Here is a 13,208-nt window from a genome sequence, read left to right as displayed (position 1 = left end):
AGGCATGGTATGATCTATCACTGTGCCTTTTCTGTTTTTGTCAAAATGTTCCTTCAGACGTAACTTGCGCAGCAATTTGTAAGTATCAAGTTCCCATTGAAATTTGTCAAAACCGTTAGTGGGCACAAAACTCAGCCCCTTACTTAATACCTTCTCTTCATTCAATGAAAGTTTTTTTTTTGATAAATTAAAGATTAAACTTTGTGACCCCTGGGCGGCCTGCTGTTTCCTCTTCCTCTGTGTCTGCCCAGCCCGTCTTGTGGGTCTGGTCTTACCGAGGCCCTTTGGGCTATGGTGTCCACACCTAAAGGGACACTTCTCTGAAAAGAGGCAGATGCATTGGAAGGGGAGCTCTCTGCTTCACTGGCTGGGGTGCTGGATTGGAAATTGGGACGAGGCCAATTTTTTATTACTTCTCCACCTACGACCTTGAAACTCCTGTGTCTGTTTTGGTACCTGATATAACCATTTATATACACGATGTTGGATGCAATCCAATAGCACCTTTTTCAATGTATCTTTTTTATATTGTATTAACTCCTTTCTATAGGAGTCTACTTGCTCTTTTAGTTTCTCCAGCCATTGATTTGATGGATCTGCAGTGAGCATGGCCATATGTTCTGCCTCAAAGGCTAGAATTTTTTCTTTTGTAAGATTCAATTCCCTGGTGGATTCCTCTAATACTAGCAACATTAAATCCATTGAACATTTGTTCAAGATAGAGATCCATTTGGTGCAGAATGGAGCATTATGTCTACCAATCGTGGGAGTATTATGCACCCTGAATCCTCTGGGAATCTGTTTGCTTTTGTAATATTCCGATAATGTCAAACCGTGGTACAGGAAATTCACCTCACATTTTTTCAGTTTGAACAAATCTCTGTAGCGTTCTTCATTGGAAATATTGTCAGTCGCATCAAACACAGGTTCAGTGTATAAAATGTTGTTAGCCTCTGTATCTAAATAGCTAAAAGCATCAGTGGTGTCAAACTGTAGCATGCGCAACACAGACTCAACAAAGTCAGAAATCCACTGCACTCGCCACTCCCAGATTTGGGGTGCAGACCTGCACTCGCCATTCCCAGGCATGGGGTGCAAGTGGCTTGTGACCACATTTCTTAAATACATAAAAACAGAAAACTCAGCACTCACCATTGTTAAATCACTCACCATAATACATAAATAATGGGGTTTTGGTTTATGGATTGATCAATGAAACACCAACTGCGTTTTGATGCTCTACATATGGCATGGGTCTGCTAACTACATCCCTTACATTCTCCTATAGGTATATAGTTATTATATAGTGCTAGATCAATGTTATTGAAACAATACAGTAAATAAAAATAAGTGTTTAATTCATGCTATCCAAGTAAATTTTACACTCACATTTAGTTAGCCTCAGCTGTGTAGAGACTAATTATATGGTAAGCAAGATTAACTAGTTTTTGAAGCCAGCAATGTTTCTTTATTTCTAGGACACTCTACCACTTCTTGCATAATTCCAGTATACAGCTTTCTTTTTATTTCCTAGCATGGAGAAATTACATGTTTTGCTCAACCAATAATACTAGAAATCTATGCTCAAGTGTGATGATAAATTGTTTTTCAAAAGTTTACTCAGGACTGGCACACCAAATTACTTAATCCTTTATTACACCCTCAAATACAGCTCTTGCAGTGTATAGGAAGACTATTTGGGTTGATAATAAATTAAATTTGCAAGTGAATCACAAAGTATGTATTTGGCTAGAGGAAAAATAGATCTTACTTTGATAGTGACTTGCTCTTACCTATATTTGACCATATGAAGTCTGAAAATTAAGATTAATTGTCAAAACAGAAAAGCCAGAAAAGTATAAAGAAATCTTTTTAGCCTAACTACTATACACCCAGAATGCTCAGAACTCACCATACTTATAGATTGTGCTAGAGAAAAAATAAATTATCATCTAATTACCAACCTTAAAACTTGGATGGGGCATATGAAACAAAATTAGAAACAGAGAATAACCAAATGGAAATATTATTAATTTGAAGACACACAATTGGTGAGGTTATTATGTTAGTTAGTCTTGAAAGATATTCAAAATGACCTAGAAGTAAAATATTGCAAAATCTAACACAAGGACAGATTGGAGCCCTAAATGAAATTGAAAAATGGGATTATATATATATATATATATATATATATATAAAATCCCAATTCAGAAGATGTAAGCTTCATTTCACCCAGAGTCTGGTGCACGGTTAGCTGCTTGGGGTCCAGAGACTCTACGGTTGCTTTTTATATAGACAGGACATTTGGTAACATCTATAAAGGAGTGTAGGGTGTAGCCTGTTTTTAGTTCATAGGGGCCCCGTTGTCTTAAGTGCCCTGGAACCACAGAGCCTTAATCTGGCTCTGAACCACCAATTCCCGACTTAGGTGCAGTGTTACCATCACACTTGCTCTGACTTCAGCTGCTGGTGCAGGTTATATACACTACAAGCAGCACTCTTTCAGTTGGTGATCTACCAGCTCTCGGTTTGTGCACGGCTGTTCTGATGGACAAATCCTGCTATTTAAAGTATTTAAAAAAATTGGGTGGGGTGTAGGGCACCTATGCTCTTTCTGGCACAGGGCACCAAAATGTCTAGTTACAGCTCTGACAACCAGGACTCTGCTCTTCTCGGCAAAGCTTTGTCATCCAAATGCAGATACAGGCTGCAAATAATGGAGAGACACAGGTTCACTTTACTCCTTTCAGACATCAAGGCTTGTGCCTTCAAATGGGGACATACAGTACAGTATTCTAAACAATTACAAAAAACGTATTAAGTGAATTTTGTCATCAAGCTGAATCCTAAATAGCACCCCCAAGATGAATCACCACAGCTGTGTTGTGACAGTATTGGCAGAAATTACATGTTTATTTATTTAGGAGTTACTCCTGATGAAACATAAGGCTTATTTTCTGCATGTATTGTAAGCAAGAAACATGGACCATTGCTTTGTGTTCTGTGTGTCTAGTGAGGCTACACTGTTGTGATGGGCCTTGTAGATGAAGAGTATGTATGTACAGTATATACTATAGATACTATAGAGCAAATGTGTACAGTATATAGCATTGATATACTGTAGGCTGAAAATATAATATACCCACATACATTGGTTGCTCCCTGATAAGTGATAACATTTACTTGTGGGGTTTTTCATCAGTTTTCTTAGTTTACTTTTTATTGAATTGTATTTCTTACATGGAAACTACAGACTAGGAGCAAAGAAACCTTTTGAGTTTAACCTTAGCTGCTCTTTTGACTTTCTTCAGTATTTTCTTCTTGCCTTACAAGAAATCTAAGAAATACAGAATCAAAAGGAGACAATAGCATTCTGAAGTGTCAGTGACACCTGTGTCTTCAATGAAAGTGTTTCATAACTCTTCAATCTTTTAATGCTACTGAATCCTGGTAATGCATGCAGTGGGTACTTTGACTCAAAGAGAAAAATATATACGTAATGATTTGCAAAGCCCCCAAAATACAATAGTGAATATCTTACATACTACATATGCTTAGTTGTCATAAATGTCATAAATGTTGTTTTACTTAAGGAATTTAGTTATTTTGGTATATATATATATATATATATATATATATATATGTGATACTGTACATTAAAAGAGGCTAAACAAATTTTAAATTTCAGCTGGCTCAGGGTATATTACAATAATTTAACCCACACCATAAGCTATATTTATTTGAGCAAACATATTATGATTCACCATTGCAAACAAGTACCAGCTGCATTGTGTGCTCGGAAATACATGCGTCTCTTCATCTGTGTAATGCAATAACACTGCACCCATCTGCTTGTGAAAGCACTCATTATCACTATCACCATGCACTTGCACCAGCCCAATACCTGGAACACAGCCTTTTTGTGAAAGAAACCGTTTTCTACTATATTGTATAACAGAAAAAATATCCAAACTCAAACATGTATTGGCCTATAGCCATTAAGGGCACACAAAATCGGGGTGCCAACTTTATGTCATTTATTAAATTTAGACATCTGTTAAATTGGCATGTCCCAGGGGCCATATTTGGCAGGCATTTGGGAGCTAATTATTATAATTAATAGTATATATCTTTATAGTTTTTTTGTTTTGGATAGATTATTATGTTTTGGGCACTGGCTATCACATTTTCACTTATGAAATCATTCTATCACTAATCCTACTTTCATAATTCTTTCCATGTATTACAGATGTGTTCTGCTACATCTTTGCTCCATACACCATGTAGCGCGCCCTCCTAGTTGCACTATGCCGTGGCGTATTGAGTTGCATCGTAAGGTACTGAAGAGCTGGAAAGCCAGAGAGTAATATAACTTTCTGTCCACCAGATGTCCCTTTTCCTAAACTGCACTGTGCATGCATGAAAAAAGACAATGCAATGTCTGTATTACCACCCAAAGAATTGGCTGACTGAACATATCATTCAGTACACTATAGTTATAATGGATCGAAAGCTGTATTTGAGTGTGTAATATAGGATTAAATAATTTGGTGTGCCAGTCCTGAGTAAACTTTTGAAAAGCAATTTATAACAACTTATTTTAGAAAAGTCAGTGCCAGTCCATGTGACGTGTGACTGTTCTGTGGGGTTGTGTGGCACTCACACAGTGATAACATGCCTTAGAAATGAACAGTTGGGTTTGAAGGGCACTGTATAAAGCCATCACTGAACTACAAGTCTCAGCCCCAGAAAGAGGTGTCTCTGGATTACAAACTGACTGTACATGTTATGCTGCACATTTGCCCCAATGTTGGCAATGCTGTACCACTAGGAGCTGGATGCTGATCATTACACATCAGTAAGTGCCTTTCCCTGCACTAATACTGATTGTATCTAATTATGGATGTGACTGTTGATTATAGATTCTAAGGAAGTTTAACAATGCCGTAGTGAATGACACTTTCCTAGCGGCACAGCAGTTCTCCTGTGGCTGGGGAATGGTGTCCTAGCAATAGTCACCATTCCTCTCCTTTTCAGTACACCAGTACGGTAATTGCATGGGCAGATCTTGAGCTGACTGCTAAAATGGCTAAAAAATCATCCTTTATTATGATAATGAAAGGCTCTTGCTTGCTTTGGGGGAACGGACCTAGAAGGCACACCAAGTTTGTAATGTGATCACAGCACCCGCTCCCAAGATTTCAAAGTGCTGCACTGACCGGCACTTACTGATGTGTACTGAATAGCAACATGTTGTAAAAACTCCAAGTGGCACAGTAGTGCCGATATTAACGCAAGTGTGCAGCAGAAAATAGTTTGTAATCCAGAGACACCTCTTTCTGGGCTGAGACTTGTATTTCAGTGATGGTTTCATACACCACTGTTCAGACCTCACTACTAGTTCCTAAGACATGTCATTGATATGTGAGCGCCACACACTACTTTCTGCAGTGCTGCGGTGAAGGCACTTATGGCTGTGTACCAATTAGCGACATGTTGTCCAAGCTCCTAGTGGCACAGCACAGCAGTGCCAACATTGCTACAAATGTGTGGCATAAAACACACAGTCAGTTTGCAATCTAAAAACACCTCTTTCTGGCTGAGAATTGTAATTCAGTGATGGTTTTATGCACCACTGTTCAGACCCCACTGTTTTTTTTGGGGGGGTGCACTGCTTCCCGGACGTGAACCCCTTAGTTTTAGGGACTGCTAGTAACAGAGAAGCCATGACGTGGCTTAGCAGCCTCACATGTATTTGTAAATGCATGCAACTAATATCTCTGAATTTCTATGACCATATAGTCTTCATATATTGTTGCAGGTATTCTTCAGTGTGCTGAGGAACAATAGGGGGTTAAAACCCCCCTCCTTTTTCTAACCACTGCTAAATTCTAAGACATGCCATCACTGTGTGAGCGCTGCACACCACTTCCTGCAGTGCTGCAGTGACCGGCACTTACTGATGTGTACCGATTAGCGACCTGCTGTACAAACTTCAAGCGGCACAGTAGTGCAGCATAAAACACAGTTTACAATCTAAAGACACCTCTTTCTGGGCTGAGATTTGTGGTTCATTGATAATTTCATACAGCACTGCTAAAACCCCACTGCTAATTTCTAAGGCATGTCATCACTGTGTGAGTGCCACACATCACTGCCAAAAATAGCCTGCCATGCAGAATTCCTACAGTACTGTATACTGTATTAAAGACACTGTTTACACTCTGCAATACTCTACAGTATGTGATTGGTTCGCCTGTCAGGGCTTACTGTTCTCTTGTATTCTGTAGTGCCATACTGTATCCATCCACTGCTGTGTATTGAATGCTGTGGATGATGTCAAGTCTCACTGCACCATGCCACGCTATTCTTCAATGAAAGAGGCATTGAATTATTTTCTTCACTTTTATGACATCTATTAGAAAAGTTCTCCAAACAGGCAACGCATCAGAGTAAAATTACTTTTGTACAGATTGTTTCATGGTAACATCATTAAATATCTGTAGATGCAAACTGTCTGATGAAACTGTATTTGGGTTTTTAATTGTTTTGTTCTGATGCCTCTTGTGAACAAGACCTGGAGGAGATTTACTGAAGTACGCTTTGCAAATTTCAACACATCGGATGTAGTTTTCAGATCAAAATGGCAGAACAAACTACAGGGTAAAATCTGATCTGACACAATCTGTTTTACTCTGGTTTGATTACATGGAGTGCCTGGTGAGGTGTATTGGAGCCACCCTGACAAGCTAACTTGAATTGACTTAAATTAAAGTTAAAAAGTTCCCTTATTTAAAATTCAGTAATTTACCAAGTCCTCTAGGAGCCAACCAATGCTAAGCAGCACAAGGACCCTTCTAATACACTTGGCTGTTGGGTACCAGAGTATTATTGTGAAAATATAGGCCCTCATTCAGAGCCACTCGCTAGCGGCAGTACGCTCGTTCCGAGCGATGTTCGCACATCTGCGCAAGCGTACGGTTTTTAGAACGCATGCGCGAACCAGTCAGTGCGGCTGAAAATCGTTTGTATGCAATATAGCGAGTGCCTGCTATTTTGAGTGACAGAATGAGGCGTATGTGGGTGGTAACAGGGGAAGGTGCTTGAAATCGGGGAGTGGAGATCAGAATGCAGGCGTGCTTAAAGGTCAAAACGGGCGTTTTATGGGTGTGCATAATTAATCCAGCAGCGTCATTGACCACGTCACTTGGTTTTTTTTAACTCAGAACTGCTCGCAAAATAGCGGTTGAAAAAACCAACCACAAGAATAGCTAGCAGTTCATATCCTGTTCGATGTACTCGATTAATCTAATAAAAAGCGGACATGACGTATGGTGCGAGCAGCCAGGGGGCGTTTTTAACAAATAAACGAGCGTATGTTTTGCTCGCTCGTTCAGACTTAGAGGTGTGAACAGACTGCAATGTGCGAACGGATCATTTGAATAGCCACCCCTTGTTTTTGAACGAACGAACGCAAATAGCGAAAGTATGCTTGTGATGTGTACTAAGCTACTAAGCATGTTTTTTGTTAGTTTTATGCGCTTGTTTGTAAACTGTGAATTTTATTAATGGTGAAATCAATCAACATTTTTCAAAGCACCAGGTCTAAAACAGTCATACTCCGATTTTTTTAAATGAAAATAATTAAATTCACTCACTGAATGAAGCATTAGTGTGCAAAACTGTTCATCTAACCACCAGACAAAAGGCAGAAATTTTAGACGATTTCTGATTTCATAAACCGCATTGGACTATTGGACTATTAAGCCTATAAAAAAGCCCAGAAACATATCTGCTACCTAGAAATGTTCAAGATGGCAATTATTGATAAGATGAGAGGTGTTCTAGGCTGCATTGACTTGCTGCATATGGAAGAGGAGCAAAACATAAAAATGAGGGAGGATCAGCAGCATTTGCAGCAGAGGTTCAGCAAAGTCCATCAATTCAGTCAAGGAGCATAGATACCCTGGAATCCCTTACTGATCACCAGGTCATTCAAATATTTATGAACAACAGAAATTGCCTCTTGAATCTTTATGGTGAGTAATGATTTGCACCTATAAAACGTAATATGCTGCCATGCGATTTCTGTCTTGAATAAATTATTATGTACTTTATACTTTGTGACCTCAGGATAATTTTAATCTTTGTACGAACAAACATTTTTTACAACAAAGCTGACATCTCTCTCTGCATATACACAGGGGCATATTTATAATGGGTGCAAGCACAGACACAGCACACCCTGCATCCAATTAAATATACTCACCTATCCATCAGCCCGGCGCTGCCTGAGGTATGTTACTACGACATTAAATGAAAAAAATCATACAGGCTCTGCACTTACCTAATTTTTACTCCAAGCTGTGTTTCATTTAAAATGAGGTGACTGCAGAGCCTGTATGATTTTTATATATAGGCATAGAGTCTACAAAATGAAGGAAAATATAGGAGATGCACAGCTGTGAGAATAGTATAAAAACAACTTTACTAATGTATCAAGCTCACAGACATGAGAGCAGTAGCAAACATATAACAAACTGTTGTTAGGTTCTCCACATATTCAGGCGTCATATAGCAGGTTCAGAAAAAGATAGGGTGTCAGTCCTAGAACTTCAACCCAAAAACTCTAGAAGGGTGCACTCTAATAGCCAAAGTCACATGTATAAAACATAACTTTTATCATATTTATAATGAGCCAAGTATAAAAAAGACTAACATAGACTAACATAGATACCACATAGTATCTAACAGAAAATATTAGGCTATAATAACCCAGGTAAAGTAGGTGAAAATATAAAAGAAACATATATAGACAATACAAACTGAATTCCCGTGAGCAAGCCCCGCCAGGCGATACGCGCGTCGGATGGATCCCGGGTGCCCCGTGACTGCGCAGTATGGGACACCACAACAACATATCTAAATTGTTGCTCTGTGCCACTGCACAGTATTATACCTCAGGTTATTTCTCCGCACATGAGACTGTGCTTGATGAGATAGTCAGGATTTACCCTTTCATTGCCACTGTGCTGCTCTCTACTCGCATTATACTCGTTAAAATACACTGATACACAGATGGATGGATAGGACTTCTTGTGGTTTCTTATACATGCCTTTAAATATATCATGAAGCTTCATTAGACTAGGCATTTTTTTTTATTTGACCCCCTTTTTTTGCTGTAATATTTGTTACTTTCCTAGGCACACATGATATGGTATTTACCACATGACTACTAGCACATTATATTGCCTGTCATTGATTAAAGTGTGTGTCAATAAGGGTTCCTTATACATGCTCTGTATTATATCTTGAAACCTCATCAGGTTAAGCATGATGTTTAACCCTTCTATTGCTACAATGTCTGTTATATTGTGATTTTGGCTATTAGAGTGCACCCTTCTAGAGTTCTTGGGTTGAAGTTCTAGGACTGACACCCTATCTTTTTCTGATCCTTACATATTTACTCCCGGAAGCACCACCACCACCATCATTATTGTTGGATTACAGTACCTTAATACTTTTCAGAGGTGGCTATAGCATATCTCACATATAGTTAAACTTAAGATCAGTGCGGTGTTTCTTCACCCCTCTCTTCTCCCTTCCCCATTTTTTTCTCATGTCATATAGAAGGTATCACATACAATCTCAATCTCCAACCACTGGAAGCAGCAGAGGTCATCACCAGTCCTATGTACTTAGGCCACCCCCTACGCATTTTGTCACTGCTGGACTTCATCCGAGGGTGTAGCACTACCTCAAACTCTGCCTTTTTAAGAAATTAATATATAGTCGCCAATTTTGGTTGGTCCAAACTGTGGTCTGTTAGTCATAACTACATACTAAATTAAAAGAGATCCAATTATCTTAAGTTTTAAATACAAAATTTATACAATGATAAGTTATCTTAATATTATATAACTGAAAGAAGCCTAAAAATATCTAGATAAACCTTTTGGAATGTTTCTTTATGCCCCAAGAAATTGGCAGATATAATTGTGGCTTCCTGTGTACTGCTCAATCTAGCATTACTACAAACTAAGCTGACCATGAATCTCTGCCAAATACTGTTCCTTATCCATAAGGACCACCACTCCCCCTTGTCTACTGGTTTTATTATTAAATCTACATCATCTTTCCAGGATTTCAGTGCTAAAAATGTAGTTTTGGTTAGATTACATTTTTTATTAATATTCCTTTTTTGATTTACAATTTTTTATTTTTCAGTGTTAAAAATTCTACTGAAACAATCAATAAAACTACCCCTTTGGTGTACTTGGTAGAAGGACGATTTGGGTTTAAATAAGAACCCAGAAGGACGACTGGTCTCCTCACATCCCCTATCCTCTTTGCACTTATTTAAAAATAAATTTTAACTGTTAGTTTTCGAGTAAATTTTGTAAATCAATAAATAATTCCAAGGAATTAATCCAGCTTGTTGGGGCAAATTTGAGACCCTTTTTTAGTACATTTTCTTCATCCGGGCTCAATACCCGTTTACTCAGATTAAAAACTTTTGTCTCATCCTTCTCTTTCACTGCCTCCATTATGTTTCCATTTTTCCTTCTACTCCCCCCCCTTTTCTCCTCTTTTTACCAATGTTTAGTTTTTCCATTTTGCTCTTGGATTTGAGTCTAAAAAAGGTGAACACTGGGCCTGATTCAGAGCCGAATGCTCTGACCAGAGCGCTCGCTCTGAATCAGGGCCCTCCTCCCTAAAAATGGAGCGGCCTCCTGGCCACTTGTATAGCTGTGGGTGCCCACCTACAGCTATAGCGAGCGGTCATGATGATGGTCGCGATGGTCTTTGACCATCGTGACCATCGGGCTTGCGACGAGACCCTGCGGTAGGGTCTCGCTGCCGCAAGCCCAGGAGTGATTTGGGCTCTATCAGAGCCCAAATCACTCCCACTGACATCATTACTGATGTCAGTGGGGCCGGGCTCAGACGGTAGGCGTTCCCATGGGAACGCCTCCATCAGGCAGCCACACCCCTGGCACGCCCACCAAAGGGGGCATGCTGTCAGTCACCATTGACAGCACTCCCCCATTGGTGCGAGACCCCAAGTGACATATTCCTCATCGCTCGCCGGGTCTCGCGCATGCGCACGACGGAGCTCCCTCCATCGTGCACATGCGCATTTGGCAAACTTCGACCCGCTTGTGAGCGTCCTTTGCTCGCGAGCGGGTCTGAATGACCCCCACTGTCCATTAAAATCTTCCAGAGGTTTATATCTATTGTTTAATCTCATTGGACCTCTCTTTGGTCCATAATCATCCCAGTAGTGGGGCATGGGTTTATCCCTCCAATCACCCATATTCCTCCTTTCCTGAAAATGATAATTCCCATAATAAAAATAATTACTCCTTCTTTTTGGGTATTCCCATTTCTGTTCATATCTATAAGATATGCCCGCTCTGCTCCCCACCTCTGGAACTCTCTCCCAATCCCCATCAGACTCTCCACCTCTTTGTAATCCTTCAAATGGGCTCTCATGACCCACTACTTCATCAAAGCCTTCCAGCTATCATTCTAACTCCCTGCTACATGCTTCTTCCTCCCCATCTACCCTATCTGTGTCAAATCTGGTTGTCTTCCCCTCCCTTTTAGAATGTAAGGTCTTACGAGCAGGGCCCTCTACCCTCTTGTGCTTCTCCCTACTTTAGTTTCATCTACTTCTTACTCACCACTAGGGCACCTAACACTTGGTTGCTTATGCTCTGTTGCTTATCTGGGTGTTATGGTCGCTAATGTAGCAATATATATTATCCATGTCCTGGTCCTGTATTGTATTGTTCTGTAAGTCGCTTGTCTACAATTTGTTTATGTACTTTGTAAGGTGCTGCGGAACATTTGTGGCACCATATAAATAAATGATGATGATAATAATGATAATAATAATAATAATAATAAGAAGAAGAAGCGGGTGGCTTCATACGGCACTTAATTTCCTCTATCTCTCTTTTCCTTCTCCTTAATCAGTATATTCCTCCTTTTTGTGATGTTTTTCTTAGAGATGAAAAATTCACCCAGTGTGCCTTCTCTCTTTCATAGTAGACATAACATCTCCTTCATTTAAATCTTTTAAATCCCGACTATATTTCCTTTGATTTTGATCCTTTAATTATCTTGTTTCCTTGTTTAATTTCCTTATTATTTATATCTCTGCTTCCTTAAATTCTTCAAGATCTCTAAATGGTTCTGTCATCAACTGAAGGGAATTAATCTCTTCATTTAATACCTCTAAACCCCTCCTTCATTCTTTTAAGATCAAATCAATCAGTTGGAATGAACAATTATTTAAAATTATTTCCCAATCATTCTTAAAATATTCATTACCTGTTGTGAAAGAGGGTGGTTTGGTAATTCTCAATCCTTTTGGTATGAGTTGATCCACTTGATATCATTCCAAGGTAACTACCTCCCACCATAAATAATTCTCCTTCAAAACAGCATTTTCTAATTCATGCAAAACCATAGATAAATCTTCCTCACAAACATTATCGTTCTCATTGTCCTTATTACCACCAAACATATCAATTAATAAGTCTTTTCTACTTTCCCTATATGAGAACATAACTGCTGCAGTCAAAAACCATTAAGAGACAAATACAAGATAAGAAGTAAAAATAGTTCTAGATTTGAGCAATAACTGCAGCCAGTTGGAACTCAAGAGAACCCTTAAATTTCCCTTAAATACAAATAATAGAAATGAGTTCAACTCCGGTGCTGTCAATGTTCCAAAATGAATAAGGTGTATACACAATCAGGACCTCATTCAGAGTCGGTCGAGGCGGCCACACAGTCGTACGTGAAAAGGAGCCATATATGCAAATGATTCCCTCGCAAGTTGCGTCCCTAAGTTCGGATTGGTAGTTGGCCGACCAAGGGGAGGAAGCGGTCGGAAGACAAAAAAATACGCCCCCTTCTCGTACGCATATAAGGATTAATCGAGACCATCGGCAACCATCGAAACTGGTCATAGAGCTTAAGGTTGACCATACCCTCTCTTAAGCTCTACGATCATGTCAGTGTAAAAACCTCCCATATCACATGTGCCATGACGCTACTTTGTAAATTATGCACTCCCATAAACCGTATGCACTCCCACAAATGCCGTCCGCATAATTAGGCACGCCTGCGTTCGGATCTCCACTCCCCTGTTTTCAAGCACCTTCCCCTGTTACCACCCACAAATGCCTCAATC

This window comes from Taudactylus pleione, unplaced genomic scaffold, assembly GCF_031769625.1.
Source record: "Taudactylus pleione unplaced genomic scaffold, aTauple2 ptg000055l, whole genome shotgun sequence".
NCBI lineage: Eukaryota > Metazoa > Chordata > Amphibia > Anura > Myobatrachidae > Taudactylus > Taudactylus pleione.
This window is presented reverse-complemented; position numbering follows the sequence as displayed.